At 43.4% G+C, this 27,202-nt stretch overlaps 1 protein-coding gene across 1 annotated transcript in view; it reads left to right on the top strand.

The window, feature by feature from the left end:
• Nucleotides 1-4,201: 4,201 nt before the first annotated feature.
• SULF1 (sulfatase 1) overlaps nt 4,202-27,202 on the top strand; it is a gene marked incomplete at its 3' end in the record, with an annotated part of 156,100 nt that continues 133,099 nt past the window's right edge. The window contains exon 1 of the mRNA XM_082258789.1: nt 4,202-4,480. The remainder of the gene's footprint in view (nt 4,481-27,202) is intronic.

Here is a 27,202-nt window from a genome sequence, read left to right on the forward strand (position 1 = left end):
TCAGCAAATGCAAAGCATTCTCTGAATGGAGTCGCTGATGAGCAGCCGACCTCCTGTGTTCACAATACATCACGCCAACTGCTCAGCATAGGATCCAGAAGCAAGAGGGGAATCACTGGAGTAGCAGTGCCTATCAGGTATGGTATAGTTTTATTGGTCCAAGCTGGACTAACCATATGTGTAACAATCTGACAGTACAATTTCTGTACAATCAGATTTAGATCCACTAAAACTATGTAATATGGGGACCTACCCAGGCTATCCAAACAATTTGTATGCAATCAGACAGACTTCTTCACAGCATACATGTTGGTAGATCTAAATAACAATCAAATTGTAACATGCAGTAATATAGCCACTTAGTGAAAAAGTGATCCACCTTTGATTACTTTTCAGAGAGTGTTGTAGTGTTAACCACTTCAGGACCAGAAGGCTTTACCCCATTAATGACCAGGCCATTTTTTGCGATTCGGCACTGGGTTACTTTAACTGACAATTGCGGGGACCCTAATAAAAATTGATGTCCTTTTTTTCCCCACAAATAGAGCTTTCTTTTGGTGGTATTTGATCAACTCTGCGATTTGTATTTTTTTGCGCTATAAACAAAAAAATAGCGACAATTCTGAAAAAAAAAAAAAAAAACAATATTTTTCACTTATACAACATTCCCCCCAAAAAATGTAAAAATCTAATTTTTTCATCATTTTAGGCCAATTTGTATTCTGCTACATGTTTTTGGTAAAAAAAAATCCCAATAAGCGTATTTTGATTGGTTTGCGCAAAAGTTATCACGTCTACAAACTATGGGAAAGATTTATGTCATTTTTTTTCTTTTTTTTACTAGTAATGGCGGTGATCAGCGATTTTTAGCGGGACTGCAACATTGCTGCGGACAGATCAAACCCCTAACTGACTTTTTTGACACTTTTGGGTCGGCCAGTGACATTCCTACAGTAATCATTGCTAAAAATATGCACTGTTACTGTAATATTGTCACTGGCAGGGAAAGGGTGACAAGAGGACATACAATGCGATTAGAGGAGAAGCGTTTTAACGTGGGGGGTTCTTTACTGTTAGGGCTACAAGATTGTGGAATTCTCTACCACAAGAGGTGGTTTCTGCGGGAAGTATGGTGGCTTTCAAAAGACTCTTAGACGTAAATCTCAAGGATCAGGACATTAAGGGCTATGTGAGATGATTACAGCCACACACACCTACACAGGCTGAACTGGATGGACTATTGTCTTTATTCAACCTCACCTACTATGTAACTATGTAAGGGTGAACCCAGGGGCGATCAAAGGGTTAAATGTGAGCCTAGGGGGTGTTTTCTAACTGTGAGGGGGGTGGGCTTATTGGATCAACACAGGGATCTGTGTTCCAAAATAGGAGGAACACAGAAGCCCTGTGATAACTGACAGAACCACGGTCTGCCGTGTTTACAACGGCAGACCGCCATTCTGTCTTCCCAGGGAGTGATCGCGGGTGCCTGGCAGCAATCGCGGCCACCAGTCCCGCAGATCAGCTTCCCCCCTCGCACATTGCTGTGTGTGCGCGCCCATTGGTGGCATGCTTGTTCCCCCCCCCCCCGCTCGCTTCTGAGGAGCGATGTATGGGTACAGCGATTTGTGCAGACGACCCAACCTTCTGCAGTATATCAGCAGCGGGTGGATGGCAAGTGTTTTTCTGCTGTCTCCTTGTAAGGTCCTCCATGATCTCCAGAACCTCTCCTTTACCCTTCACTTCAGTTTTTTGGACTGAGCAGTGCATGTTAGTTTGATGCATGCATACTGCCAGGGCTGCTGATAGAGGGGGACCTCTGGTCCTCTTGAAGGGGGCCCGAGCACACAGGGGGGCCCACACAGGGAGGGGGATTATTGATGGACGACAATTGCAGAACTCTTCCTCCAGCAGCTTAAAGCTGATCTCTCCCCCTTTCCCTGCTGCCAGCTTTTAGCTGCTGAGAAAGAGACAGTGGTCCCTCACTAATATCCCCCTCCCTGTGCAGCCCCTCCCAGTGCTGGTTGTAATGTTAGCTCTGCTCCTAAGTTTGTTATCTCTGTAACTTTGTTTCTCTCCCTCTGTCTCTCTGATCCCCTAGCTCCAACTGCCCAGCCTGTATATTTTTCAATCTCATCTTCATTTTTATTTATTAACTCAGTTTTATCTTTTAGATTTAGCAGTAATTCTGTGAGTTTTGTTGTGTTTGGGTCCTTTCACACGAACAATCCGATCCGCCTGTCAGTTTTTTTTTTTCTTTCAAAGCTTTTTATTGAGTTTTTGATAAACGCAAACAGGTAATTAACAACTGTTGAACTTAGGCTATACAAAGCAGAATGCATTTTAAGTCAGTTTTTAAGGCGAACCTGATCGGATCCTCCATGCATCCCTATTGGGCAGCGGATGTCATCACAGACATGTCCGCTGACACCCGCTGCTATCCGATTCCGATCCTGTCCGTGAAATCCGGACGGATGGAAACCCTATTTTACATCCGTCCAGCGGATCCGATTGGATGGGATCGGATGAGAACGGACAGGCGGTCCGCTCTCATCGAATTACCCCATAGAGGACAGCGTGGATCTGACAGCTCCGTCTCCGCACACAGAGCGGAGATGGAGCTGTCATCCGCCTGCTCAGCGGGGATCGGAGCCGAGAACGGGCGCTGGACGGCGCATCATGTGAAAGCACCCTTTGCTGCTAATAATGATTTTATTGTATTTTTAATAAAATATAGCTTTAATACTTTCTTGGGGGTGGGCCCTATCTGGTAGTCTGTACGGGGCCCGCGATTTCATTCAGCAGCCCTGCATACTGTTCTATGTAAACCACAAAGTCCATACAGGTGGTCCCCGGGTTACGAACACAATAGGGACTGTAGGTTTGTTCTTAAGTTGAATTTGTTTGTAAGTTGGAACATGTACATTTTTAAGAGTAACTCCAGCCATAAAAATTCATGAGGATACAGACAGCAGTACAAACCTCATACAGTACTGACCAACTTCAGTATAACAATAAAAAATGGTTTCAAAGCACGCACAATTGAATGGGAGGTCCACATGAGCTCATGCTGGGTCACAGGGATAATACTGTACTGTAACACAGTCCTGCTACAGTATCATAGAAGTACAAGTACAGGGCATGCTCCCAATACAGTGGCACGGGTAGTGGGCACAGAGTAGTACTGTAATCTTACCAGTTCCACAGGTTCCAGACAGTAGTGGGATGTGAGTGAGATGCTTCTGGGCAGTCCTGTATGTGGGGCATACAGTACATGTAGTACTGCAGCGTGCGTTGTGTCTCTGGCACAGGAGCGAGAGGAAGAAGCCGGCAGTGACGTCACGCGGCCCCCGTTCGTAAGTAGGAGTCGTTCGCAACTTGGATGTTCTTAAGTCGGTGACTGCCTGTAGTTCAGTTTGGGAGTGAACATAAGAGGGTGGCTACAGTGGGATCATGGAGAACGAACGTAGTCACTCTCTAACAGGAAGTCATTGCAGCACCAAAAAAAGAACATGGAATTTGTGGATTTGGAGGAGGCTATAGAGCAATAGAAGGTACTTTTCTGGGTTAGTAATACTTGTTTGAATAGAATATTTTTTCAACCAGAGATTACTGTCACTTTAAAAAAAAAAAAAAAAAAAAAAAAACCTTGAAATGGATTGAAAGGCAGAGATTGAATGGAGCCCATGTGAGATCTTTACATGGTGCAGGGAGCAGGCAGACAATAGGGAGCAGCGGGATTCCATGTCACAGCACATGGCCGGTGCATGCAAGTTCACAGTTCAGCCCATTGAAGAGAACGCACAGCTTTTCTCTGCTCCTGGCTTTGAAATCATCGACCCCCCCCCCATTCATTCACATCGCATGCAAAAATCACTGCTTACATAATCTCTATGAAATCTAAATAAAACACCTTTGTATATACAAATAGTAAAAGAAAATATAAACACCTTGCAATCAATAAACATAACAAAAAATAAAACTCTAAACATGCACTGCTGTCAATCCTGGGACACCCCGATCGCTTAGTAGAATGGTGTGAAATGAGGGTCCTGGTGGTCCCTGGGGATGTCAGGGGGCTCTGCAGTGGGAATGCACACAAGTGGTCATCAGATGTGATCACACCCTCTCTACCTTCCCAGCACACACACTCAGCACCTCCTCTTCCCACTGGCAGCCTTTTTATAGCGCTCCCCTCTCTAATTCTCAGGTTACTTGGGGAAGAGTGTGCAGACCTGCAGCCTGGTGTCTCCTCTTCCCCTCCTCTGCCTGTTACAGGAGACATCCAGCCATTGGACTGTGCTGAGTGCTGCCTGCGGGACGTGTTTCAACAGATGGTTGGGGTTAGTGTGTGTCATCACTGATCACTGTGTGTGGAGTGGGGATTAGAAGAGCAGCAAGGCTGCAACCGGAGTTGTGAGCTCTTCAGCCAGTCAGAGGAGCCGCAAGGACACATCAGGGGCCACTCTACTGCCTTCAGGTAAAGTTGGGGAATGTTTCTTGGGAGTAGTCGCTGTGCTGGGGTGGGAGGAATGCTGAACTCTTGTGAAGAAACTTCTCTGCTATCAATGCTGGTATTGTGCTTGATAGACAGAGGGGATGCTTGCCTACTTCTTCAGAAAGATAGTATGAAGGTTCTCATTTGTCCAGGTCATGGTGTAACTAGTAGTAGTTGGTTACATTTAACTAAACTTGTTGTGGAATGTTGAAGATGTTTCCTAGCTCTTATCCAAAGCACTTCTTTAGTTCAATTTATGATGCCTGATAGGTACAGGGGATGCTTGTCTGCTTTTTCAAGAAGATATTCTGAAGGTTCTCATTTATCCTGGTCATGGAGTAACTAGTAGTAGTTGGTTACATTTAACTAAACTTGTTCTGGAATGTCAAAGATGTTTCCTAGCTCTTATCCAATGCACTTCTTTAGTTCAATTTATGATGCTTGATAGGTACAGGGGATGCTTGCCTGCTTTTTCTAGAAGATATTGTGAAGGTTCTCATGTATCCTGGTCATGGTGTAACTAGTAATAGTTGGTTATATTTAACTAAACTTGTTGTGGAATGTCAAAGATGTTTCCTAGCTCTTTTCCAATGTACTTCTTTAGTTCAATTTATGATGCCTGATAGGTACAGGGGATGCTTGCCTGCTTTTTCTAGAAGATATTCTGAAGATTCTCATTTATCCTGGTCATGGAGTAACTAGTAATAGTTGGTTACAGTTAACTAAACTTGTTGTGGAATGTTGAAGGTGTTTGCTAGCTCTTTTCCAAAGCACTTCTTTAGTTCAATTTATGATGCTTGATAGGTACAGGGGATGCTTGCCGATTTTTCTAGAAGATATTGTGAAGGTTCTCATGTATCCTGGTCATGGTGTAACTAGTAATAGTTGGTTATATTTAACTAAACTTGTTCTGGAATGTCAAAGATGTTTCCTAGCTCTTATCCAATGCACTTCTTCAGTTCAATTTATGATGCCTGATAGGTACAGGGGACGCTTGCCTGCTTTTTCTAGAAGATATTCTGAAGGTTCTCATTTATCCTGGGCATGGAGTATCTAGTAATAGTTGGTTACATTTAACTAAACTTGTTCTGGAATGTTTGATATGTTTCCTAGCTCTTATCCAAAGCACTTCTTTGGTTCAATTTATGATGCCTTATAGGTACAGGGGATGCTTGCCTGCTTTTGCAAGAAGATATTCTGAAGGTTCTCATTTATCCTGGGCATGGAGTAACTAGTAGTAGTTGGTTACATTTAACTAAACTTGTGCAATGTTGAAGATGTTTCCTAGCTCCAAAGGTGTTGACCATCTTTCCTGGCTCCAAAGAGGTTGAAGATGTTTCCTAGCTCTTATTCAAAGCACTTCTTTAGTTCAATTTATGATGCCTGATAGGTACAGGGGATGCTTGCCTGCTTTTTCAAGAAGATAGTCTGAAGGTTCTCATTTATCCAGGTCATGGTATAGCTAGTAGCAGTTGGATACTTTTAATTAAACTTGTTCTGAAATTATTGCAATGTTTCCTGGCTCCAAAGGTGTTGAACATTCTTCCTGGCTTCAAAGAGGTTGATAGCTTATCCAAAGCACTTATTCAGTTTAATTTATGCTTGATAGATACAAGGGATGTTTGCCTGCTGCTCCAAGAAGAGAGGCTAAAGATTCTGATTTGTCCAGGTCATGGTATAACTAGTAGTAGTTGGTTACATTTAACTAAACTTGTCCTGGAATGTTGAAGATGTTTCCTATCTCTTATGCAAGCCACTTATTCAGTGCAATTTATGATGCTTGATAGTTACAGGAGATGCTTGCCTGCTTGTTCAAGAAGCGAATCTATGAAGGTTCTCATAAATCCAGGTCTTGATGTAGCTAGTAGTAGTTGGTCACATTTACCTGGACTTGTCTTGTAATGCTGAAGATGTTTAGTAGCTCTTATGCAAGCCACTTCTTCAGGTCATTTTCCTGACACATGATACTTGCCTGCTTCTTCAAAAGAGTCTGAAGGTTCCTTTATCCAGGTCATGAGTCATGATATAACTAGTAGTAGCTGGTCACACTTAACTGGATGTGTTCCTTAATGTTGAAATTGTTTTATAGCTCCTTTCCAAGCCACTTCGTCTGGTCATTTTGGGACACATGATAGGCTGCTTCTTCAAGAAGAGAGTATGTGAAGGTTCTCATGTATCTATGTCATGGTGTTGTTAGTAGTAGTTGGCCTCATTTCTATGGACATGTCCTGTAAAGTTGAAAGTGTTTTGTAGCTCTTTGCAAGCCATTTCTTTACTTCATTTTCCTGACACTCTGGACTTGTCTTGTAATGTTGAAGATGTTTTGTAAGGATTCATGTACACTAGCCTACATTTATCACGGCTGGTGAAAAATGCAAAACGCAGCAAACGCATTGTGGGCGTTTGCGTTTTCCTACAGCCAGAGGTCAAAATGTTCCTATCATGAACATGATTCTTCCGCGTTCAGGAGAGGTAGGTTGAAACTCCTGAACGCGGAAGAATAATTAGATTGTAAGCTCCTTGAGGGCAAGGACTGATTTGAATGTACAATGTATATATAAAGCGCTGCGTAAATTGACAGCGCTATATAAGTACTTGAAATAAATAAATAAATAAAGAAACGCGGCAGTTTCTAAACCTTGCTAAAAGCCGATGGGGGTGATTTACTAAAATTGGTGCAAACAGAATCTGGTGCAGCTGTGCATAGTAACCAATCAGCTTCCAGGTTTTATTGTCAAAGCCTAATTGAACAAGCTGAAATTAGAAGCTGACTCGCTACAATGCACAGCTGCACCAGATTCTGTGTGCACCAGTTTTAGTAAATCTCCCCCATAGTGTACAGACACATAGGCTTTTATGGAGTTGAGTTTAGGAGCTTTGGCAAAAAAAAAAAAAAAAAACACCAAAAGGTCTTAACTCATTTTAGGAGCTGCCAGTGTAGGCTAGTATACATGAAGCCTTACTCTTATCCAAGCTACTTCTTCAAGTCATTTTCCTAACACTTGGTGCTTGCCTGCTTCTTCAAGAGAGTCTGAAAGTTCTCATTTATCCAGGTCATGATATAGCTGGTAACTGGTCACATTTAACTAGACATGTTCTGTAATGCTGAAGACGTTTCATACCTCTTATCCAAGCCACTTCTTCAGGTCATTTTTGAAGAGTGTCTGTGAAGGTTCTCATTTATCCAGGTTATGGTGTTGGTAGTAGTAGTTGGCCACATTTGTATGGACATTTCCTGTAAAGTTGAAGGTGTTTTGTAGCTCTTTGCAAGCCATTTCTTCAGTTTGTTTCCCTGCCATTTGATAGATAACAGAGATGCTTGCCTGCTTTTTCAAGAAGAGTCTGTAAAGGTTCTAATTTATCTAGGTTATGTTGTGGCTAGTACTAGTTGGCCACATTTCTATGGACATGTCCTGTAAAGTTGAAAGTGTTTCGTAGCTCTTTCCAAGCCATTTCTTTAGTTCATTTTCTTGGAACTTGATGCTTGCCTGCTTGTTTAAGAAGAGAATCTGTAAAGGTTTACAATTATCCATGTCATGGTGTGGCTAGTAGTAGTTGGCCAAATTTGTATGGACATGTCCTGTAAAGTTGAAGGGGTTTCGGAGCTCTTTCATGCAATTTCTTTAATTCATTTTCCTGGCACTTAGTCCCTATTGCACAAGTCGCCTGACAAGTCGCGGTGGGTCACCTGCCATTGATTAGCACAGGACCCGTTCTAATAGGAGCGACACAAGTCGCTCCGACTTAGAAAAAGGTTCCTGTACTACTTTGGGGTGACCTGGAGGCGACTTGCATTGACTTCAATGCTATGAAGTCCGTGCATGTCACGCCGAGGTTTGCGGTGCGCGCTGTGCACCACGACTTCACAGGTCGCCCCAGCAAGTCGCGTCGCCCCTATCTGAATGGGGTCTTAATGCTTGCTTACTTCTTCAAGAACAGAGTATGTGAAGGTTCTCATTTATCCAGGTCTTGGTGTAGCTGTAGGAGTTTCCATATTTATCTGGACTTGTTCTGTAATGTTGAAGATATTTCTGTAGCTCTTATCCAAGCCACTTCTTTTGTTTTTCTGACACTTAATAGATAGAAGGAATGTTTGTCTGCTTCTCCAGGGAGAGAGTCTCCTAAAATTCTAATTTATCCAGGTCATGGATACACTTGATATAAGAGGTTTGGAAAAAGCTACAAAACACCTTAAACTTTAGAGAACAGATTCAGTTAATTGTGACTAACTACTACTAGATACATCTGAAGAGAAGCAAAGTCCCGCTGGTGCTGAACCAATGCTCACTTGTGTGAGACCAGGTTTCTACTGCTGTTCACATGCTTATTTTCCATGGAAGGAGCTTGGAAAATACTTACAAGTCCAGTCTATGACCATCCCAGGCTTATTTCCCATGGAATGAATGGCATGTATAAAGTCCAGACTATGTCCACCCTATTGCACTATGACAGCAAGCTTTTGCCTGGCTGAATTGTTCAAAATTCTGTTGGCATAGAATGAATACAAAGTAATGGCATGAAACAATGGGTCACTGACCCTAATGATGACCTTGGGTAGCCATCTGAGTTGATGGAGGTTTATTAGAACTCAAGGTTTTACAGAGCCTGTATGGTCATCTTGGGGATAGAGGGCTACTTGTGCTACATGTGGCTTGAAGCACATCTAAGGGCTCTTTCACACGGTCCGCCTCCGTAGGCGAATCCGTGCTGCTCAGCGGGGATCGATCCGCCAATCCCTGCTGAGCCGGCGGAAGACAGCTCCGTCACCGCTAGCAGTGCGTAGAGGGAGGTGTCACAGCCCCCGCTGCTCTCTATGGGGGATCGGATGAGAACGGACCGCCTGTCCGCTCTCATCCGATCTGATCCGATCCCCAGGACGGATGGAAAATAGGGTTTCCATCCGTCCGGATTTCAGGATCGGATGCGGATGGCAGCGGGTGTCAGCGTACATGTCACCGCTGACATCTGCTGCTCCATAGGGCTGAATGGGCATCCGATCAGATCCGCCTAAAAAACTGACAGGCGGATCTGGTCGGAACGCCCGTGTGAAAGAGCCCTAAAGCTAAAACTATAGTGTGGTAAGGGGGTTAGAACCTCCATCAGTTTTTTATTGATGTCTGTGCAATATACTTTGTCTATTTGTCAACGTGATCTTTTTCACTTAGACTTAATGTTAGGGAAGATCCAACATATTGGGAGCGATTTACCAAAACTCTTACACACAGACTCTGGTGCAACTGTGCATAGTAACCAATCAGCTTATAATTTCAGCTTGTTTAATTAAGTGTTGACAATAAAACCTAGAAGCTGATTGGTTACTATGCAGACCTGCAGACCTGCAACAGATACTTTGTGTTTTGAAAATCGACCCCATTGAGTTCCACCAGAACAGTAAAAATTTGCTCCAATAATAACTGTATAGAAAGAATTATACACTCTTTGAAAAACACTTATGCTGGCCATACACTAGCCGAAAAATCGTTCGAAAATCTTTCATTTGGTCCGTTCGTTTGTTTTTCGTCCAGTTAATGGACACAAATAGAAAATCGGTTTTAACTTTCAGAGCGGAAAAATCAAAGGAACAAGTTTGGAAAATTCTGTCGAACGAACGATAAATTGAAAGGTTAATATGTTTCTCGCCTGAACTGTTTGCACTAGGTATATGTGACAAAATGAAAGATAAACTGATTCATTTATGTCCATTGAACAATTTATCCTTCGAAATTCAGTCATTACATGATGGCACGATCGTCTGCTCTCACGGCCGATTTTTCGTTTTTCGAAAATTAGTTTGAACGATTTTTCGGCTAGTGTATGGCCAGCTTTAGTCTACTAGACAGTAAGTAGAGGGACCCCCTCCAGTGGGATACAGATGGCAACAAAAATCTGAAAGGGTTTTATTTCCTACTAACAAATTTGGCTTTGGATATTCTTTAAATGCAGGTACCCCAAGTGAAAGACAACACAATGTGTGAATGATGTGACTTAAAGTGATTGTATATTATCACCTTGTAAAACAACCCATTCAGTTTGAAATAGAAATGAGAGGCAAAACATTTGTGTATAGCTGTAATAAAAACATTATAAATACCTTTTTTCCCTTTTTATAAGTGCTCACACCCTCTGTTTCTTCTGTTCTCAGCTGCATATGAGCTGGGGGAGGAGAAGCAACCCTACACTGAGCTTCTCAATGAATGTCTGTGCAGCAGGGGTGTGTCAGGACAGGTCTGATCGTTGGAGGAGAGCAGGCTGAGTTCCCAGCACTGCTAGAGAACTGACCATGATGTGCTCTCCTGCCTAGCGAGGTCAGTTTTTAAAAAGAAAGCAGAGGGAGTGGCAGGAACACCAGGGGTTTTACACAGAAGAAGGAATACATATAAAACTGGAGACTTTTTCATTGATGTACATGGTACAGCAGGATCATATCAGGAATATGAAATGTTGGGGTAACAGACACTTTAATAGCAGTGTCTGGCAAATATCTTTGTGCTTGAGTCCTATTGAGCAGCTACATGTGCAGTTTTTAATTGTTTAATGACATCTGGTAAATCTCTGTAAAGCTATCATCTCATCTGCATCACACTAAACCATAATGTTGCAAATGTCTAGAAGAGGTTCATTTCATTATACTGAAAAATGAAAAAACTGCCATGCAGCTGAATCATGAAGCTTCTCATTGAGCAGCATGTTCACAATTATCAGTGGACACTCCACAAGCTCATTCCCTTTTGTCCCATATCCATTCTGTAATTATGGTAAGAATTTATTGCAGCTCCCCAAGCAGCGGTGCCCTAAGCACATGCTGTAAAGATCTCCTCTTTTGAAGCCTACTTATTGGATTATGCTGGATAGATCCGTCAAGAGTTAAAGGAAGCCCTTGCACCATTTAATCTGAAGGCATCATTTTTTATTCTAGAGAGTATCACATGTGTCTGATGTTTTCTTAGAAGACTTTCTAGGAAGTGACTTTATACAAAGTTTACTAACTACTGTAAATACAAGAGGAGCTATAATTTACTTTTAACTGACACCACATGCGCTAAAGAACAAGTTTCAGCTTTTCCCAAACTTCGCTGACCCCCCACTTTTTCCCCCAAGGCTACTGAAACTTTGGACTAATGAGCTTGCAATCTACATTATACAATGTTGACATTATTGTGCTTTATCTTGGATGTTGACTTGCAAAGTAAAAGTCGTCAGTTCGATGGCCCCCCCAACAATTGCATTTGTAGAGAGAGGAAATGGTGGTGGAGTGTGGGCGTCATGCATCATTAGAATGGTATTATATTTCCAGCCAGAAATAACTAGACATAAGATGGGTTATTGTGGATTTGTTTAATTCAGCTGCAAAGTGAAAACCATTCTTTGTGACAATGCTCAGTGTCAATGTGCTTCCTAATGTAATTGAGGTTTCCCCATGAATGGTGGGTTGCTTTGCAGACTGATATGCTTTGATGGCAGGAACTGTATACAATGTAACTTGTGGGATACATTTTTAAAAAGACAGTAAACTGCTATTGTCTTACTTGTCAAGCTATAGATGGTTACCATGATAGTGATACTAAATCCTGAAGGTTTCATTACCCAAAAAATAACATTGCATGAACAAATGGAGCGTGGCATATTACCTAAGCTGTGTAGGTAATCTGGCTGTATTATTAATGCCTGTCACTGGATATACCGGCATGTGTTCCTCTCTGTCAGGGCTTGTTTTACTATCGCTCAGGGGCTCTTCCTCAAACCAAATTCATTACACTTTGCTGTCACTATCTAATGGGGAAGCACTAATATCAGATGTTTGAACTTTTTGTGTGGGTGTAATGTCATTTTCTATAAACTTTATCATGCTTTCACATAATGTGCTGTACATTTTAGAGACATTACATGTACAATAAAAATATATTGCAGGCTGCCCATCAATAGATGTGGTGACTGATGGGCTTCTCTTCTCAGACAATAGGTGCAGGAACTCACCCCCTACCCACCTCCCGCACCATTCTTTGGTCCCCCCTCACCCACCTCCCGCACCATTCCTTGGTCCCCACCCACCTTCCACACCATTCCTTGGTCCCCCCCCTACCCACCTTCCGCAGCATTCCTTGGACCCACCCCACCCACCTCCTGCACCATTCCTTGGTCCCCCCCCACCCACCTCCTGCACACCCACTTCTGCACCATTCCTTGCCCCCCCCCTACCCACCTTCTGCACCATTCCTTGGTTCCCTTCCTACCCACCTTCTGCACCATTCCTTGGTCCCCCCTACCCACCTTCCGCACCATTCCTTGGTCCCCCCCACCCACCTTCCGCACCATTCCTTGGTCCCCCCCTACCCACCTTCCGCACCATTCCTTTGTCCCACCCCACCCACCCCCTGCACACCCACTTCTGCACCATTCCTTGCCCCCCCCTACCCACCTTCCGCACCATTCCTTGGTTCCCTTCCTACCCACCTCCCGCATCATTCCTCGGTCCCCCCCCCACCTTCCGCACCATTCCTTGGTCCCCCCACCCACCTCCCGCAACATTCCTTGGTCCCCCCCTACCCACCTCCCGCACCATTCCTTGGTACCCCCCACCCACCTCCCACACCATTCCTTGGTTCCTCTCCCCACTTACTTTCTGCACCACTCCTTGGTCCCCCCCTACCCACCTCCCACACCACTCCTTGGTCCCCCCTACCCACCTCCCGCACCATTCCTTGGTCCTCCCCTCACCCACCTCCCGCACCATTCTTTGGTCCCCCCTACCCACCTCCCGCACCATTTGTTGGTTCCCCCCCTACCCACCTCCCGCACCATTTCTTGGTCCCCCCACCCACCTTCCACACCATTCCTTGGTCCCCCCCACCCACCTTCCACACCATTCCTTGGCCCCCCCCACCCACCTTCCACACCATTCCTTGGTTCCCCCCCCACCCACCTTCCCCACCATTCCTTGGCCCCCCCCACCCACCTTCCGCACCATTCCTTGGTCCCCCCATCCACCTTCCGCACCATTCCTTGGATCCCCCACACCCACCTTCCACACTATTCCTTGGTTACCCCCCTACCCACCTCCCAGTACAACTTCTTTTAGAGAATACAGAACCAAGTAACAGTTGTGGTGATATAAAGAATTAGTTGGTGATAACAAGAAAATAAGTAAAATAGATCCCATGCAGCCAGCAACAATAGATCCCCCCAGAAACAATAGACCACCTGCAACAGTATACCTACACCCCAAGCAACAAAAGATCCCCAGCAGCAATAACGGATCTCTCCGCAGCCAGCATCAATAGACTCTCCAGCAGCCAGCAACAATAGACCCCCCCCCCATCAACAATGGACAACCTGCAACAAAATACCCACACCGCCAGCAGCAACAACAGACCTCCCTGCAGCCAGCATCAATAAACCCCTCCCTCAACAGTAGATCCCTCCCAGCAACAACTAACTCCCCCAGCAACATAAGATGAGCATCCCTAACAACAATGGATCCCCCACCAGCAACAATATACCTTCCCAGCAACAATAGACCTCCCCCCTGCAAAAAAGGTTCCCTCCAGCAATAATAGACCACCCCTCAGCAACAATGGACCACCTGCAACAAAATACCCACACCCCCTGCAGCAGCAACAGACTTCCCTGCAGCCAGCATCAATAAACCCCTCCCTCAACAGTAGATCCCTCCCAGCAACAGCTGACCCCCCAGCAACATAAGATCAACACCCCTAACAACAATGGATCCCCCACCAGCAACAATATACCTTCCCAGCAATAATAGACCCCCCCTTCTCCAGCAACAATGGAACACCTGCAACAAAAATTCCCACACCTCCTGCAGCAACAACAGACCTACTGCAGCCAGCATCAATAAACCCCTCCGTCAACAGCTGACCCCCCCAGCAACATAAGATCAACACCCCTAACAACAATGGATCCCCCACCAGCAACAATATACGTTCCCAGCAACAATAGACCCCCCCCTAAAAATAGGTCCCCTCCAGCAACAATAGATCCCCTAGCAGCTAGCATCAATAGACACTGCACCCCTTGCCATTACACACATTCAGTGCTAGAGGTGCCGGAACTGCGTTCCCCCACGTTCCCCCTGAAAAAAGCCCTGGGTGACTGTCCACGTTTTTCTGGGCTTTTTTCCCTGTTTCCACCTGGTGATCTGGCCAGTAGCACACCACCTGTGTTAGAGTGCCCCTCACTCTGGATGAAGAAGCACAGGGGGCACATCAGGCAGCAGCATTGTTAGTCTGGGTGAAGGGGAGTATTAGATGTTCTAGCATGATGGTTTGGTCCCTGCGGAACTGGCCAAGATTTGAACCATGTATGGGCAAGCTGAATGTACCCAAGTTGATTAATCGATCAGCTTGGGTACAACCAGCCTGTCGGATTTTCCATGCAATTATTGCTAACGGCTGTTATAGCCGCTAGCAGTAATTTATTTATTTATTTTCAGGTTCTTATATATAGCACTGTCAATTTACGCAGCGCTTTACATATACATTGCACATTCACATCAGACCCTGCCCTCAAGGAGCTTACAATCTAAGGTCCCTAACTCACATTCATACATACATAGTAGGGCCAATTTTTATACAGGATCCAATTAACCTACCAGCATGTCTTTGGAATCACTGTGTTCTCCCAGCAGGGAAGGCTCCATCCACCAGGTGAACAAAATGGCTCCATGGGAGGGATTCCCCCATCAACACTGCGTGTGTTGATGGGTGAATCAGGCAATTTTCTTTCCTGCAACCTGTGGTTGGAGGAAAGAAAATCGCTCTGTCTATGGCCAGCTTTAGATACACTAACAAAATGAAGCCAAACTCCAGCTCACATTGCATTTACACAGCACATTTTTATTCTTTGGGATAAAGGTTTTACCTGAATAAATAAAAGCTGATCATTGTAAGCACCCCTGTGAGTGTTAAATGGTTTGTCTCATTTTTCTAACTGCTACATCTACAAAATAGCTTGTTGTTTTGAAAAACAACAGATTTACTGGCCAGATCACCAGATGAAAATAGAAGAAAGAAATCCTAAGAAAAGAAAACAAATTCTTCCATTTACTTTTAGGTTTAACACTGCTTTAACAATCTTGCATGATGGCCTATTACATATTAGGGTTTAAAACCAGAATTAATTCTTACTTGTAAAAAAACTGAAAGCAGGAAACTCTTTATTGTGGAAGAAACATGCTATATCTCTTCTGCAATAAGACAGACGTAGGGCCAGTTCACATCAGAATGCAGTGCGGGAAAGGCATGTTCTCTGTGGGTTTTCTTGCACCACATTTGAATGCACTGCCATTGTAATCTGAATGCCGGTGTCAATGTAGTTTCAATGGCACCCCAAACGCAGATCCCAAATGCAGTGTATTTGCAGGCACCAAATTGCATGAAACTGCAGTACTGCGGTACTGTATGCACTACTTTCTATGTGTTCTGGTGCGATTTGCAAAATGAATGAGCTGCAAAATTGCACAGCACGGGAATCGCACAGGAACGCAGCACATGTTCCCTTGTAATCCCAATGTGAACGGGCCCTTTCCTGTCTGCTCGCTGAATTCTAATGTAAATGCATTTGGCAGCTTAGTGTACATTCTGTGCTGTGCTGAAATGACTGACTCCTGTACACATAAACGGCATGATAACATCAACCACGTGTGGGGGGTGCGATTCTCAGAACCTAGATAGTTGGTTTTGCTAACATTCCATGTACAAGTATTTTGGAAAATGGTTTGGTGCCTCAAGCCAAGGTGGGTGGGACTTTATGGGCTAATAACATGATATTTTTGAAAAAATTATAACAATTTATTAAATAAGAACAAAGAAAAGGTTATAACACACAATCATGTGTTTGGGTTATAGACCCATGGTGATAGTGAATATGTTTAGAATTTTTGTGACAAGGGGATATGGTGACTTTTGAATAAATCTCTCTGCTGTTCCATGCTTTCTGCTCAGCCTGGAGTGTGCAGAGAGGGAATATCCTAATTTCCAACGCGTTTCGGCTTTACATAAAGAATGCATTTATCAAGGAAGGTTTTCACCATATCTGGAAATACAATAAGTCATAGATCAATACATATGCATCCATGGGGTAAAAAAATCCCATTGTCGCATAGTTTTAATACATACTTTTGAAATGTGTCTGATCCAGGATACCTTGCTTCTGATCTTTATTTCACACTTTGACTGCGCAATCTACTTTACAGTGGCCATGAATGCTATCATTTTATTTATTTTTATCTGATTAATGGGCAATTTGATTAAAATGACTGAGACTCTGATTTGATCAAACTCTTTTGGCCAACGCAGATTATTATCAATCATTTTGCATCAGTTAGCAGCACCAAGCTTTGTAGTGTGCATAGAACAGTGCGCATGAGCACAGCTAACATGAACTGCTTATTCCAAACAAACAGAAGTGAGGGGGGAAGGAGAGACGTGGGAGCTTACTTGGGGGGTCATTTCAAGGAGGCAGACACACATGTAAGAAAGGATTTCATGAAAAATAGATTACAGGGCATTTAAGTAATAGATGGGCATTGATTATTTTTTGAGAATAAGGGTATCGTTTAGTCAGTGCTGGGACAAGGTCAGCTAGAGCTCAGGGCAAACATGCCAAATTGCACCCCCCAAGATGTATGAGAATCTTGTTCATCCAGAATCCCCCCCCCCCCCCCAAAAAAAAATTGAGCACTAACCTGCATGCTCACCTCCCAGCACCCAGCTCAAATTCTCTTTCTCCCCATATTCCCCCAGCACAAATCCCCCCCCCCCCAAAAAAAAAAATATATATATCTTCCCCCTCCTAGCACAAAGTCTCTACCCCTCAAATTTCTCCTCCCAGCACATAGCTTCCCACCCGCCTCACTCCAATCACAAACCCCCCCCCCCCCCCCAAAAAAAAAGATCTTTCCCCTCCTAGCGCAAATCCTCCAACCCTTCAAATTTCTCCTCCTTATCCACTCCAAATCCCCCCCGCTTCCCACACAAATTCCTCTCCCCCATCCTAGCACAGATCCCCCCAAAAAATCTTCCTCCTGCTAGCACAAATCTTCTTCCCCTCAAATCTCCCTTCCATTCACAAATCCTCTACCCACTCCAAATCCCCCTTCCAGCACAAATTTCTCTCCCCCATCCTAGCACAGATCCCCCCAAAAAATCTTCCCCCCCCCCCCCCCTACAAATTTCTCCTCCTAGTACAAACGCCCCCCAATTATTCCTACTAGCAGAAATCCCCCCCAAAAATATTTCCCCCATATTATTTTTATAGCACAAATCCTCGTCCCCCATCCCCCCTTCCCAACATGAATCCCTCTAAATCACCACTCCTAGCACACCTCCTCAAATTTGCCTTCCTAGAACGATTCTACCCCCCTAATTTCCCCTTTTTAACACAAATGCCCTCAACACCCAAGCCCCTTGTGGTGCCCCCTCACCTCCCATGATACCACAGTGCCCAGGGCAGCCTCCCCTCCTGCCCACCCCTTGTCCCGGCCCTGCATTTAGTGTCACTTTAATCAAGCACCTATTTTGGGGGCAAAGCTAGAAAAAAAATGCAGCTACTGGATTTATGATCTGCTTGATGTTCAGTATCATTAGATGCTAGTATATGTTGTATTTATACAGCTGTAGCCTCAAGTACATGTGTCACTGTCTTCATCTAGAGCCAGACTTGGTGCACACGTTTGTTTGATTCCCCATCATTTCATATCACACTTCCAGAGATAAGCATTATGCATGACGTATCATAGTCTTTGTACAGTGTCTACATATCAGATGAAAACAAGACTTTTGAAGACTTTATTATTCCCAGCACAAATTAACTTATTCAGAATATCAAAGGCCCATCAGAATTCCCCTTTTAAAAGTCTGACCTCAGTAGGTTGAAAGGGGTTGGTTGCTATGGGTTGGTACACATTGTACTGTACATTGTTGCTGTTTACACTGTTTTGCTGATTAAACTCAGAAATGTAAATAAAGGAAAATGCAGCGTTAAAAACAATTGATATTAAAAAGTTCTATGTGAAGAAATATATGTCCATAAAGTGATAAGTGTAACAAAGTCCCAGGTAAGTGATCCACCTGAGCAGAGAAATTATCACCACTTAGGAAATGTGCCAAGTATCATAAATGGTAGGGTGACTCCAAACGTTCCCACTTCACAACCTAGATGAGTAATAAATTCTGCTTACCAGAACCAGTTGACCACTATGTTAGAAGTCTTCCCATCAAGCGCAAGGAAAATAAGGTCTCCCTCAGAACCATACAGCCTGGAACCACTCAGGATGCTCAGGAAACTCTAAGAGATCGACTCCAGAGTGCATGAGATTCCTTTTCAGACTTTCTTGGCCTGCCTTGTCCTTCTTTGGAAGATATCTCACTCTCGCTCTTCCAGAGACCACCAGAGCTCCAGCTGGAGAAATTATCACCACTTAGGACACTTGCCAAGTATCGTAAATGGTAGGGTGACTCCAAACCTTCCCACTTCACACCCTAGGGGAGTAATAAATTCTGCTTACCAGATCCAATTGACCACTATGCTATAAGTGGTCCCATCAAGTGCAAGACGGTCTTCCTCTGTACACACCGAACCGGTCGAGTGTCATCGCCCGGGAGGAATCCCATGCTGGAGGAGGAAATCCGCCTTTAGACTGTCAAGGAGCCCCATCTGTCTTCTCAAGGCTTTCCAGTGAGAAGACAGATGGGGCTCCTTGACAGTCTAAAGGCGGATTTCCTCCTCCAGCATGGGGATTCCTCCTGGGCGATGACACTCGACCGGTTCGGTGTGTACGGACAAAGACTGTCTTGCACTTGATGGGACCACTTATAGGATAGTGGTCAATTGGATCTGGTAAGCAGAATTTATTACTCCCCTAGGGTGTGAAGTGGGAAGGTTTGGAGTCACCCTACCATTTATGATACTTGGCAAGTGTCCTAAGTGGTGACAATTTCTCTGCTCAGGTGGATCACTTACCTGGGACTTTGTTACACTTATCACTTTATGGACATATATTTCACTTTTTAACATCAATTGTTTTTAGCGCTGCACTTTCCTTTATTTTTTGTTTTGGAGTACGTATCTTTGCTCTGAGTGCTGGCGGCTCGCTATATGCTCTAGTAATGTTTATGTTGCTAGAAACCCAGAAAAGTGTCTGGTAGAGTTGGAGACAGTAATGTACATTGCAAGAAATAAAAAGTTTAAAAAGTCCTGATTTAGTATCTTAAAGCATTTTAGAAGAACTGATGTAATGATTAATGGGAATTCCTATTTTCCCACTCTGAGATGACTTATTTTCCAATAATTACCTCAAAATGGTTAAAGGAAAACTCCAGTCACAAATAGAAATATAAAAATGAATAGCCTGTTAAAGGATCAAACAACAAAAGCAGCCTTTGTTGCAATATAAAGATTGCCCCTCTATTTCCATTTTCTGCTGCCTGTTTTCCTCAGTCTGATGGCCAGCACAATTCAACCCACTTCCTCTGAGCCCAGGTTGTCCTGAACCTGTCCCTGGCCAGTGACTGGACAGTGAAAGGAGAAGCAACCAGTAATGTGCTCATCTCTTTGTCAGTGTGCTTTCCCCTCCTATCAGAATGCCTCTTGTACTAATTGAAACAAATATGTGTGGCTAAAATTTGGTTCCAGTTAGCCTGGTAAAGTGACACTAATCTCTGGATAAAAAAAAACCTATCCAAGTATGTATTCTTAATAAAAAATAAGAGTATCTTCTATTGCTCTCAGCCTCCTCCAAATCTCCATATTCCTTTGTGATCTGAATTCCTGTTAAGTAGGCCATAGACGGTCCCTGCTGAAACGGCCAAGCTTTGAACCATCTATGGGCAGGCTGAATGCACCCAAGTTGATTGATCGATCAGCTTGGGTACAACCAGCCTGCAGGATTTTCCATGCGATTATTGGAAGCGGCTGTTATAGCCGCTGGCAATAATCACTGGACAGCTTCCCCTGCCACCCCGCCGGGACAATACAATGGCTCGGCGGGAGGGATTCCCTGTCAACACTATCTGTGCTGATGGGAGAATTTAGTTTTTTTCTTTGGATTGCTCCATTTATAAGGAGAGGTTTAGGAGTTCATGGAGGACATTACTAGGAGAAGGAAAAGAACAGTATGGCATTTTTTCATGAAAAATGGATTACAGAATAATAAAGTAGAACTAAAGGCAGATTTTTGTTTTATTTTGGCTACAGTATGGGAGGGTTATAACCCCAGATCTCTTCATGAAGAAGACCTGTCAAGGCCCATGCTATTGCAAGGGATGTTGTTCATCCCCTCTAACAGCAATAAAAATGATTAAAAAAAAAAAAAAAGTAAAGGTAAAGTGTTAAAAAAATCAATAACAATAACAGGAATGTTACTTTGTTTTCATGAGTATAGCTGATAGGAGTGATTTAACATAGCACTATCTGATAGGAGTACTAACATAGCACTATCTGATAGGAGTACTAACATAGCACTATCTGATAGGAGTACTAACATAGCACTATCTGATAGGAGTACTAACATAGCACTATCTGATAGGAGTACTAACATGGCACTATCTGATAGGAGTACTAACATGGCACTATCTGATAGGAGTACTAACATAGCACTATCTGATAGGAGTACTAACATAGCACTATCTGATAGGAGTATTAACATAGCACTATCTGATAGGAGTACTAACATAGCACTATCTGATAGGAGTACTAACATGGCACTATCTGATAGGAGTACTAACATAGCACTATCTGATAGGAGTACTAACATAGCACTATCTGATAGGAGTACTAACATGGCACTATCTGATAGGAGTACTAACATAGCACTATCTGATAGGAGTACTAACATGGCACTATCTGATAGGAGTACTAACAGAGCACTATCTGATAGAAGTACTAACATGGCACCTTCTTTTAGGAGTACTAACATAGCACTATCTGATAGAAGTACTAACATAGCACTATGTGATAGGAGTACTAACATAGCACTATCTGATAGGAGTACTAACATAGCACTATCTGATAGGAGTACTAACATAGCACTATGTGATGGGAATACTAACATAGCACTATGTGATGGGAGTACTAACATAGCACTATGTGATAGGAGTACTAACATAGCACTATCTGATAGAAGTACTAACATAGCACTATCTGATAGGAGTACTAACACAGCACTATGTCATAGGAGTACTAACATAGCACTATCTGATAGGAGTACTAACATAGCACCATGTGATAGGAGTACTAATATAGCACCATGTGATAGGAGTACTAACATAGCACCATGTGATAGGAGTACTAACATAGCACCATGTGATAGGAGTACTAACATAGCACTATGTGATAGGAGTACTAATATAGCACTATCTGATAGGAGTACTAACATAGCACTATCTGATAGGAGTACTAACATAGCACTATGTGATAGGAGTACTAACATAGCACTATCTGATAGGAGTACTAACATAGCACTATGTCATAGGAGTACTAACATAGCACTATCTGATAGGAGTACTAACATAGCACTATCTGATAGGAGTACTAACATAGCACTATCTGATAGGAGTACTAACATAGCACTATCTGATAGGAGTACTAACATAGCACTATCTGATAGGAGTACTAACATAGCACTATGTGATAGGAGTACTAACATAGCACCATGTGATAGGAGTACTAACATAGCACTATCTTATAGGAGTACTAACATAGCACTATCTGATAGCAGTACTAACATAGCACTATCTGAAGGAATCTATGAAAACACATGGTACAAGTCTGAAAAGGGTTTTATTTCTTCCACTTGTTGCTTTTCTAATACAACGCACATTCCATCCCATTCGCTCTCTGCACACAGAAAAGCACGGTTAGGAATCCTGCCAGCCTGAATGATTTTGACTGATATTTAAAAGGTTGCGGTTTTGTCGACGAATTAAAAAAAGGCCAGACATATTCACAGACAAGCGTTTAAACCCAATGATCTGAACCAGAGTTATCGCTGGTAATCATACCCTGGCATAGCCGCTAAATCCCCGAGCAGAGACAAATGTCAGATACTTATGTGGCTGATTTAACAGAGTTTGCTTTAAAGTGTAATTATTAGCTTAGGTTACTCTGCAGCGCTCACATTCTGCAATCTGGTTCAAGGGATCAGTCGTGTTATTCCAAATGGTTACTAGCTATGCGAAGTTGGGACGCTTGGCTAGTTAAGAATTTTGAACTGTCATTGTCAGACATCCATTACTGAAAGTTGGAATTCTCAGTTACTGCCTAGTACTTTGTTTTGGTGCTACCGCTATTTCAGCTCGTGATACTGCTTTATTATCGGCTAAGCCTCTGTCAGTCAAGCTTAGAAAACACGTATTGGGTTTCACTGATGGTGACGTGAAATAATAACAATGGCAATATATATATCTCAGCTATTTGGATATTTAATACGGCAGTAATTATGTGCCAAATGCAGTAACCCATAGTAACCGTAGGGATGGCAGATTGAGAAAGGAATCATTTGGCTTGGTTGCTGTTGGTTACAGCAATGTTTGTCTAAATAAATAATATTCCGGTACAAATCGGCTTATCAGGACATTCTTTGATATGCATAGCAAACTAGCACCTGATTTTATTTCTAAAGTATTCTTTACATTTCCGTGTAAGACATTACAGTATAATAGAATACTAAGTATAAGTACTAAGTAAATTCCTGTCCCTGTACGGAATGTCTGAATGGCAGTGACAGTGTGTGGGGGGGGGGGGGGGGGCTGCTAATCACATAGAGAAAGTTATTAAGAGGGTAAATAATTAACACTGCAGCAGTGCTTGAAAGATTTACATTTGAATGTGTTTAACCACTTTACCACCGGAGGATTTTGCTGTCTTACGTCCAGGCCACTTTTTGCGATTCGGCGCTGTGCGAATTTAACTGACAATTGCGCGGTCGTGCGACGCCGTACCCAAACAAAATTTACGTCCTTTTTTTCCCACAAACAGAGCTTTCTTTTGGTGGTATTTGATCACCTGTGCGATTTTTACTTTTTGCGCTATAAACAAAAAAAGAGCGTAAATTTTGAAAAAATAACAATATTTTTCACATTTTTTTATATGAAATTCCCCCCAAAAAAATGTGAAAATCAAGATTTTTTTAAATTTTTGGCCAATTTGTTTTCTGCTACCTATGTTTGGTAAAAAAAATCACAATAAGCGTATTTTGATTGGTTTGTGCAAAAGTTATTGCGTTTACTAACTAAGGGAAAGATTTCTGTCATTTTTGGTGTTTTTTTTTTTTAACGAGTAATGGCGGCGATCTGCAATTTTTTTTTTGCGGGACTGCGACATTGCGGCGGACAGATCGGACCCTTGACTGACATTTTTGACACTTTTGGGGGTACCAGTGACATTTCTACAGTAATCAGTGCTATAAATATGCACTGTTACTGTAAAAATGACACTGGCAGGGAAGGGGTTAATTTTATTGGAGAGGGAGAGGTTAATGTATGCCTGGTGTTTACTGACGTGTGTGGGGGGGGGAGGTGACTGTGTGACACAGGGACAGATCGCATGTTCAGCTATGCTGAACCCTGCAATCTGTCACTGTTTGTCACTTAGGAGATCCGCCCGCTTTGTTTACACAAGCGGGCGGATCTCCAGACTCGATTCCCAGACGATCGGGGGAAGAGCGGCGATCGCCGCTGCTCCTCCCCTGGCCCGACTCCCGCTGTGACTGAAACCAGCGGGAGCAAGCCTCCGGCGGCGCGCGAGCGCCGCCCACAAGGGGAGGAGTCCAGCGACGTAGGTCTACGTCGCTGGACGGAATCGAGCCACTTTGCCGCAGTACAGTCCCAGTGACTGGTGGGCAAGTGGTTAAAATGTAAGTATAGATATATACATCAGTGATCAACTGATATAGTTTTTTTAGTACCAATATTTTGGTCATCGGATATCGGTACCGGCCGATATTGGCCTATATTTTCGGACATTTAAAAATTTTTTTTTTTTTTTACAGGTACTCTCGTGGAGGGATCTGGGGGTCCTAAAGACCCCAAACCCCTCCTCTGCACTTAAAAGCATTCAAAACACCATGTTTGGCTGTTTTGAATGCTCCCTTTTTTTTTTATTTGCCCCCCAGTACTTGGAAGTGATGTCATGACTTCACTTCCGGGTTTTTTACATGGAGACCCGATCAGAGCTGAATGCGGCTTTGATCGGGTCTTCTGTTCGGTGGCCATGCAGGTAGGATGCCCAGGTGTCCCGGTGGGACGGGAGACCCGGGCAAGCCGCGGAAGGCGGCAGGATGGGAGGGGGACGTCCCCTTCTGCTCCTTGTAATGACAGCCGAGCAGCTTCTCAGCCGCATCAGTTGTCATTGCAAGACAGCCAACCGTCGGCTATGGACGCTGGGAACCGGGGTGATGCCTCTAGCTGCAGGCATCGGTACAGCACTTTCGCGAAATATCGGCAATATCGGTAACCTCAGGGGCTGATTTCGATATATATCGGGGAAAGTGCAGATCGGCCCCCGATATATCGGCATTGCTGATAATCAGTTGATCCCTAACTTACATACCTCCAAATCACACACAAAAATCCTAAACGGAGACTTTTTATGACTGCTATTTCTGCAGTGTGTTCAGCTTCATAGCCATAAACAGAAGAGCCTATGCAACCCAAGTGTTCCTGTTTAAAGCTGAGGCCAGGACTGGACTTGTGGCCTTTTATTTTAAAGAGTTTACCAATAAGGCTCATGCACACAGCGCGTTTTTACAGCTGCGTTTTTTTTTTTTTGCAGCTTAAAAACGCCCCTCCATGTTATTCTATGGCCTCCTGCACACACAGGCTCTTAGGAGCTGTAAGTGGCATAGGCATTTTAATAAAAAACAGTGCCTGCGCATTATTTAGCAGTGCGTTTAAGCTGTAAAAACGTCTGACGCTGCTAAAGGCTGCATACAGCGTTAGGCCACGTCAGACATTTTTAAGCTGTAGTAGTTGGATTTGAGGTTGGAAAATAAAAGAGGGAAGAGAAAGGCTGCTGAATGCTAACGCTGCTAAACGTGGCTAAAACGTGCATTACCGCCAATACAAAATGCATGTTTTTACAGCTGCTTTTTCCTGGCGTCACAACTGGCTTTGCAGCTCGTTTTTTCACCTCTGTGTGCACGAGGCCTTAGAGAAATAATAAACCCTCACAGTTATTTTATATTTGAAAAAAAAAAAAGCACTCAATGCAATAATATAAACATTCTCCAATAAACTATTACCACAATTCAAATTGTTCCCCCATCACTTTCAGTTTACAGGTTTCAGTGCTGCTGGCTCCCGTACTGCTTCCCTTAACTTCTGGTCATCCCAAGAAAGAGTTAACAGTGGACAGTGCAGCAGTCTGGTGTCAGCCTGTGAGCTTAGAGGAAGAGGGAGTAGCAGGGGTGTGGTTTGCCATCCTATGCTGTGGGCTGTGTGTTTCTATTGATGCACACAGTGTAAGGAAACACAAATCTAGTCCCTGCATCCAAGGATGGCTCTAAGATGCTGCAGGAGAAAGGAGCCACCTTGAAACAGGAAAGCTGAGGCAGCGGTCATGGCACCAACGTAAACTGGAACATAGGCAAGGATTAAAAGATAAAGAAGCTGCATGCTCAGTAATGGATATATCAGATGCTGAAAGTACTGAGGGTTTAATATCACTTTAAGGGCCCTTTCACACAGGTGGACCTGATTGGACCCTCTAGTCTCCTTTATGGAGCAGTGGGTGTCAACGGATCCGATCTTGTCCACTAAAAACAGACAGATGGGGGTCTGTGCGCCTTCCCTCTGGCAGATCAGAGTGGATGACAGCCGAGTGTAAACAGACAGAGATCCGTTTACATCTGATTGTCCATAGAGGGGAGCGGGCTGTGCCTGCATAAGCAGAGCAGACACAAACCAGCCAACTGCCTGCTCAGAGGGGACCAGCGGACAGATTCCCCACTGAGCGGGCGGACTCCATCAGAGCATACCCCGTGTAGAAGGGGCTAAATTGGTATTAAACCCAAAAGCAAATATTTATTATATAGTGACTTACCAATTTTTAGATTTGATGGTTCCATTAGTTTTCTTTTTTCCCATATTTTAACCTGGTGATCTGGACAGTGAGAGCCGGTTCACACTGCCGCGACCTCTAAGTCGCCTCATAAGGGGCGACTTGTTAGCGCGACTTTCAGCGCGACTTCAGCGCGACTTTGCGCGTATTCAGCGTGACTTGTATGATAGATGACTTTGTACGACTTTGTATTTGGCCAATCAGAATATGATGGTTCTGGGTCATGCTCAATCACACAAAAAAAAGTTCTTAAAAATTGTCGTTTTTGATAGAGAGCCAATTATTGAAAAAATTATTGAAAAAAAAATATATAAGATTTCTTTGAATTTAGTGTCTGGGGGGGTCTAAAAAGTGTACCTGTGAAGATTCAGCTCTGTAGCATGTCCAGAACCAGATAAAAAATATAATTTTTCTTCGAATTTTTAGTAGCACAGGGATAGGGTTCCGCTCCTTTTACACCTGGGCGTTTTTGTTGTAGGCGTTTATTGGGCATTTTTTGGGCGTTTTATTTATTAGCCAGGCATTACCCACATTCCCCACTGGACTCCAGAACCAGAAAAAAAAGATTGTTTGTCCAGAACAAGAAAAAAAAGATAATTTTTCTTAGAATTTTTAGTAGCACAGGGATAG

The sequence above is a fragment of the Pelophylax lessonae genome, assembly GCF_965119305.1.
Source record: "Pelophylax lessonae genome assembly, chromosome: 5".
In the NCBI taxonomy this organism is placed as follows: Eukaryota; Metazoa; Chordata; class Amphibia; order Anura; family Ranidae; genus Pelophylax; species Pelophylax lessonae.